Source organism: Ixodes scapularis, unplaced genomic scaffold, assembly GCF_016920785.2.
Source record: "Ixodes scapularis isolate PalLabHiFi unplaced genomic scaffold, ASM1692078v2 PGA_scaffold3__209_contigs__length_174095766, whole genome shotgun sequence".
NCBI lineage: Eukaryota > Metazoa > Arthropoda > Arachnida > Ixodida > Ixodidae > Ixodes > Ixodes scapularis.
The window spans coordinates 154,390,492-154,397,660 of NW_024609868.1; the positions used below are offsets into that span (position 1 = coordinate 154,390,492).

The 7,169-nt window shown below is 46.5% G+C and overlaps 1 pseudogene; it reads right to left on the reverse strand.

Moving 5' to 3' along the window:
* Positions 1-1,372: 1,372 nt before the first annotated feature.
* On the reverse strand, positions 1,373-5,783 carry LOC120843866 (annotated as a pseudogene).
* Between the last annotated feature and the right edge of the window lie 1,386 nt (positions 5,784-7,169).

Here is a 7,169-nt window from a genome sequence, read left to right on the forward strand (position 1 = left end):
GCAGGATAACAGAGGCCCACGGCACCTGTAGAGGTGGCACATGCGGCCAGTGCAAGAACACGACAGCAGTGGTGGCATATGTGAACAGGGAGGACACTTCCACAAAGACGTCCATAACAAATGTGTGGAAGAGGCCATCGGCAAAGCAGCTTGGAATGTACAACAAGGGTGTGCTATTCTCAGAAATGTTCGCATCGACGCTACCGGATGGCCGGCTGCAGGGACAACCGGTGACAGCGTTCATTGTAAATTCCAACTGCCCGTTAGGCATTATGCTTCGTCAAGAGGATCAAGTGAAGGAGAACCTCAAAAGTCTCAACAAGCTTCTACCTCGTGTCGGACAACCGCGGGTAATATTTGGCGCAGATGACATTTTGAGTGAGGATCTATGTGACGACATTCTTTTTGCTCTCAGGGTCAGCGAGAATGAGTGCAAAGAGATTACACGAGAGACAATACTTCAAAGTACATGCCCACAATGGCACCGTTTGAGGGCAGCAAGAATCTCTGCAAGCTCCAAGGCTCACAGAGTGAAAATACGTACAGATGACTTCGATACCCTGGCCGAAGACCTTGCCTCACCACGGTCATTCAAGAGTGCCTCATGTTCTTATGGTGTAGCGAAAGAACCGGAAGCCAGGAGAGAATACGAGTCCTCGGAAAAGAAAAAGGTGATACAAGTAGGATTTGTGTGCGTCCCACAGCCGTGGTTGTGTTGCAGCCCCCACGGACTGGTGGAAGAGAACGGGGAAATCCGCCTCCTAGAGATCAAGTGTCCTTCCAGGTGCGAGACCAAGCCTGTAGTTGACGAGAATATTAACGTTGACTACCTGCAATACGAGGGGAAAAAGCTGAAGCTGCAAGAAAGCCATGTGTACTACAGACAGGTCCAAGTCAGCATGTATATTGTTGGTGCGAACGTGTGCGACTTCTATGTCTGCTCACCCAAGGGGACCATGTGTGTAAAAGTAATGAAGGACACGCCGTTCTTGAAGAAAGTTGTGCCAAAGCTGGAATGTTTTTTTGTTTTTTTTCAGGCACTATTTTCCAGCTGTTCTGAGGCGGCAAAGCCTCTAATCAGCTAGAGTAGTGCTGATATGTGAAAAATTGTTCTGTATGGAATACGAAGTGCAAATGTCCAGTCGAAATATCACAAATGAAACGTGTGTGACCATTTATTTCTCAATCATAGTGGCAACGTGGGCAAGTTGGTTCATGCTTACTATATAATACACGGCGTGCAAAACGAAGACTGATTGCACAAAATGACAGACTGATGAAAAAGGAACAAACACGACAAATGCTAATTTTCGTCCTCTCATCCTATCTGCTTCCTTTTCGTCGGTCTTCGTCTTTTTTCGCACCGTGTACTTTATCGGAAGCACAGATTTCTGTTCGAAACTCTCAGAGTCTTAATGACGGGACCTTGCAGGTTCGCGAGCATGCTATATACATGTAGAATTTTGTCTATGTGGCATTTGAGTTCTGGCGTCAACCTCTGGCTCAAGATTGCGAAACTCTTAATCCGCTGGATACATCTCTCAACATGAATTCGATGAGATGCAACCTTGTATGTCTCCTTCATCTCTGCCTCCGTGAGCTGTTCATTAGCTCTTGCAAATGGTGGCATAACGAGAGTCACATCTTTACTCTCCAAGTCGCACTTCACGTGAGGAAACCCTTTGTCGGCCATAACCATATCACCTGGTTCTAGCAGGTTAACCAACCGAGAGTTTGCTATGATGTAAGTGTCACTTGCCCTTCCGCCATAAACATCTGAAATAAATGCGATGTACCCAGATAGCGTGATGCCAACAAGAAATTTCAGCGTGAAGTCACTTTTGTAATTACTCCAGCAGTTCATTCTGTCAGAGACTTTGCTCGGTTTTTCAATCCGAACTTCACTGCAGTTGACGATAACCCTACAATTAGGATACTTCAACTGGAACGATGCAGGCATTGATGCATGAACAACATCTCTAGAAAACCATTGGTTCCATCCCTGCGTACTAACATAGAGCACATCTAGAATCGTGTAGAAGATGCGCGACGCACTGGTTCGGTGGATACCAAACAATACACCCAAGGCAGAGAAGGTCAGTCCATGCTTCATCATGACCAGAAAAAGCAGGAGCTTGCTCTCCATGCCCAGATTCAAGTATCGCTCCTCACGCACCTGGAACGAAAATACTTTTTTTTTTTGTAAACACAATAAAGTTTTCTTTGACCAGACGTCTTTGCTCGAAGTGCGGTGAAATCTTAACCGAAGTTCCTTGTAGCTGCCAAGAGTATCTAGCAAACTCCAATGGCTGAATGCCCACTAGCTATTGGCTTCACTACTACACGAAGCTTGCGTCACTCTGTGGTGATAAGAATAATTCCCAGAAAATTGTCATCTTTTACGATAGTAAAATTTTTGTCTGCGAATTCTGTCTCTGATCGACTGAATCCTACTGCTCTTTTTCTCAACCCCCAACTGGTCCGACCAGCTCGCCAGTCTCATCTCGGCTGTCTGAGAACCATGCTGAAAAGTGACGTATGGCAGAAGTACAAATGGCGAATGTAATGAGACACGGAGACCGGATGTACACGCAGACTCTGGTTGTGATGAGTGAAAGCTAATGTTCTGCGACTAGTTTAATCCCCACGGACAGGCTCGACGATCATTAACTACAGCAATGGTGCAAATCTGCTGAACTTGTGGGACAGCGTCCTTCTCACCGATTCATTATGTTTAGGCATTCACCATGTCGCGAATGCGGACAGAATAAGAGAGGCTTTGGCGCGGGCAGTATTTATTGAGATGCGACTTGCATTTCTGAAGTGTTGCGCATGATCTTTCGTAGCTTTGCTGGGAATTAACGTGTTTTCATTCCTAGACTGATGGCGCAGAAGCTGAACACAGCCGCTGCGGAGTCGCTAACTTAGACAATTCCGCTTGCCGTGACAACATGACTTAGCATTGTAAATAAAGAGCATGCGTCCAATTATCTGTTGTCTTAGGCCCCACAGCCACATCCATTTGGTCACAGGGTTTGCTTGTAATACGACAAGCATCGTCCTGTTACTAGGTGACACGTGTCTACAACAGACCACCGCAAGCATACATTCTGCACCTAAACGTAATGATATACAAGTGTGCGCTAGCCTTCGGAGCTAGGCAATTGCTGTCCACCGTAATTGGACAGAGTCTCTCAGCGGAATGCCAAAACGCGCACTGGACGTACACTGCCTAGCACTTCCCGCACCGGTGCAGGTGAATTGAGAGCACCTGCCAAAATCTCAAAATTTCTATGGTAGCTGCCTCACCCGATCCCGTTTGCTCAAAGTGCGTATATCTTTAACCGTGTTTAAAAGTTATCCGAAGTACCTGGTAGAGGGATTTCAATAGCGTAATTGGCCGTGCAGGGACGCGGGGGGGGGGGGGGGGGGGGGAAGAGGGAAATTTTCTGCATCCCTACACGACCAGTCACAATCTTAAAATGTCCTACTTTGGTTTACTTGTAACCATGGTTAAAAATATGCATGCTTCGAGCAAATAGAACCAGGTGGTGCAGCTACTTCAGAAGTTCTAACATTTTTTCTCGTAGTGAGGATAGCTTTCTGGTAGATTTAAGAGATACAGTCGGCATCAAAATGAGCTGGCTCATTGGAACGCTCGCCGGAGCGGCGAAAATTTCTTTGGGGCGCTTCTGTCTCGATAAGCCATTGAGAGAAAGGCTGGAAGAAATGCTGCGACCTCGCGCACTGGGGAAGACGGCAATAAAAATAAGTGGCGCATAGGATGCACTTGAAGCTGCTCGTTGCACGTCGGCTTGTCGGTTTCAATGCACCATTGCCATTCATTTTTGTGCTCGTGTGTGTGTGTGTGTTGTTTAAGGTTACTTGTCACGTTAGGGCATTAAACTCGTAGAGATAGCTTGTAGTTTTGACTTCGCTTAAAGAAAAACAAAAAATACTAGCAATTCAAGTTAAAGCAAGTAGGCAGGTGAGCTGGTTAAGGATAGACTCGATAACCCTGGAGCGAGGGGACAAAAAAAGACGAACAGACACGAAGCTCCAAAAATCTTCATGTATGTCGGTCTTTTTTGTCCCCTCACCCTACGGTTATCATGTCTAGCAATTCACACAGGAAAAAATTCACAAAAGACAATAAACACAGAAAAGCGACAATGAATGGCGCACGGCTCTCCCAGATGACGCATCAAATACAACAGCCAGACATGCAAAGCGAGGCATCCCAGATGCATGTCTTATCATTGCTAGCGTCCTCCCCCGTGCTTAAAATCGCGGCAGTCTTTTCAGTCTCGCTCGCAATGGCTTACCGCGACAAGGGAGCCCCATGCGAAACTTTTGCCGGTCCGCCCGGTGTTCCGACGAGCCAGCTCAGTTTGATGCTGACTGTACTTCTAGTTGGTGTTCTTAAATGGGTCATGCAAGCATACGTCTAGTTAAATAACTGGAAAAGACACGGGCGAGATGATGGACTCTGAAGATTGCAGGATTTTGAGACCAAGGAACAAAACAAGGTGCCCTTCCTGGTTTATCAGGAAGTCCCGTGACCCTCCTCACACGTGTCGCATTAGTTGCCAAATTGCCAACACTAGCCAGATGCTACACTGTGACTCGCAGCAGTTTAGAACTTTGAAAAGCAATGAGGACCACCCCTGCCATGGCTATTGTTAAGACTGGTTCACAGATTTGCAACCGAATTGGGTTAGTTCAGATGCGAAAGGCAGATGCAAATTTTTGCGGAGGAAGTTTGCACGAAGCCTGTGCTCACAGTTGTGTTGACAAGCAATAAACCGTAGCTGAGAACCAATGAGAACTCATCATTGGCACTTGGGGTCCACTAACAATGAGTGATATCCACAGTAAACATGACAGAATACTTTTTTGGCGTACCTGAAGAAGTATCTCTCAAATATCGCGTTAAGTCAGCGAGAATTGCATCTCAGTATTTGTATTATAGGCTTTCAGCACATGTATCTCGACATTTCTATTCCGGAATACTTTTTTTAGTATCTCTGCACAGCCCTGCTTTCTTTCAGTGCGTTGTAATACGACAAGCATTGTCCTGTTACTAGGCGACTCGTGATTTTCGCAAGCATACATTCTACACCTAACGTAATAAAATGCAAGTGTGTGCTAGCCTTTGGAGCTCGGCGATTTCCGTCCATGGTGATTGGACGCAGACTCTAAGCTGGGTACGGCGTGCCCAGTCAGGTATTAATTTTACGTGAGCCCGAACAGAGTGACAATGCAGTGCTCGGGCCTAATCAATGTATTGCATTCAGCTAACACACTGAAAGGTTGATCCTCTTGTCTGTCACATGTGACCCGCATGACCTTGCCACCAAGCTTTTTGAAGGCAAGAAAGAATGAAGTATCCTGCATTTACTCTTGAAACTAGGCAGATAGTAAAACTCTAGGCTTAGTAGCATTAAGTGGGACATACTTGCTTCAAGCTTGTGTTAACATGCTCATAAACTTCAAACCCTAAATTGCTGTGTCACCCCTTTGAGTGAGTTTCTATTTACCTTTGACAACAAATTCAACAATGTCAGGAACACCATGGCAGTCACTCCGGTAAGGTCCCTCAGAGCATCATCCTTTTCACTGTGGTTCACCAATGACTGGTAACCATAAAAACCTTTCGGTTGGTGATCTTGGAGGCACACCGCAGCGATACTTGCATCAGCAGTCGTAGGTCGTTTGTGCGCTAACTATGCAACCTGGGTAGATGCCTCGCAGGCACCAGTCCGCAAGACGCAGGATATCATCAGCGACTGCAGACTGTTACACGAGACCTAGTTGGAGACCATCAAACTTGTGGGATTAAGGGTCGGGCCATACAAACCAACATTCATGTCGCCCGAGGTGTGTTGGAAACCGTGTCTAGAACAGGTGACCAGGTGGAAATGCTTCAAGTGAACCTTGAAAAAGCGTTTGATCGCGTTCAGCATGAAGTTTTGTCCACTGTTCTGGCGCACGTTGGTGTTAGTAAAATAATTTCGACAACCCATGTATGGCACAGATGCCATACATAGGTTGTCGTACGAGCCTAATTATGAATAATAGCGTTTTGGAAAGCATGCCAGTGAACTCTTCAGTGCGGCAGGGGTTACCCTTGTGCCCCCTTCCTGTTTGCCCTCTATATTAAACCACTGTGCCAAAGCATAATTCAAAGCGATAAAATTACTGGTTGCACCTAGCGGAGTGCGGAAGTCAGAATTCTGGCCTATGCGAACGATATCGCCTACCTGTGCAAGGACAAAGAAAGTGTTCAACACGCGGTCGCCCTCACGCGCGATTTCTGCGCTGTCACTGGAGCAGCCGTGAACTGGCAAAAGTGCCAGGACTTCTGGCATGGCTCATGGGCCACGACACCAACTGACTATTTGAATGGGCCGACACACCGTGTGACTACCTTGGAGTGCCCTTGCAGCACTTCAGGAACAGCACGACTTATTGGTCGGAAGTGGCGAAAGACCTGGAAAGGCGAGCAAAGAACTGGGCCCTCCGCGATGTGTCAATTTTCACAAGGTCGACAATCTGCATAATTTCCTCGTGGCCAAGCTTTGGTATGTACTGCAGGTTCTCCACTGCGCAGGGTGTAACATTTAAAGGTTCCATCGTATATTCGCTCTTTTTATCTGGAAATCTTCCTGGGAGCCTATGCAACGAGAAAACCTTTTCCGTCGCCTCGCAGTCGGCGGGATAGGCCTCCCGTACCTGTTTGTACGCCAGCTGGTTTTGAGGTTTCTTTTTTTGAGAGACCAGAAGACCCCTTTGTTCCGTGAGATGCTTCAGAGTACATTGGAATGTTATCTACCGTCCTTTGTGGTATCATCAGCAGGGGATGAAGACCAAAACACAGGATAAGTGGGTTATCTTAAAAAGGTTGTTCACCCCTTCAATCTTATAGTAGTTACATTTCACAGGGACTGCCTTGCAACTGTCACCAGGAGAAAACTATCACGTGACCTTGTGGATATTCTTTTTCCAACATCAATTTATCGATCGTTCTTTGTTAATAGCCAAGGCCAGGATGTATTCTTCCGTGTTAAACGGATGGGCATCCCACCAGCAGCCAAATCGTTTTTCTTTAAGTTGCACTGTTCCGTACTCCCAACTAAAGTCTGGCTAAAAGAAACGGGGGTATTTAC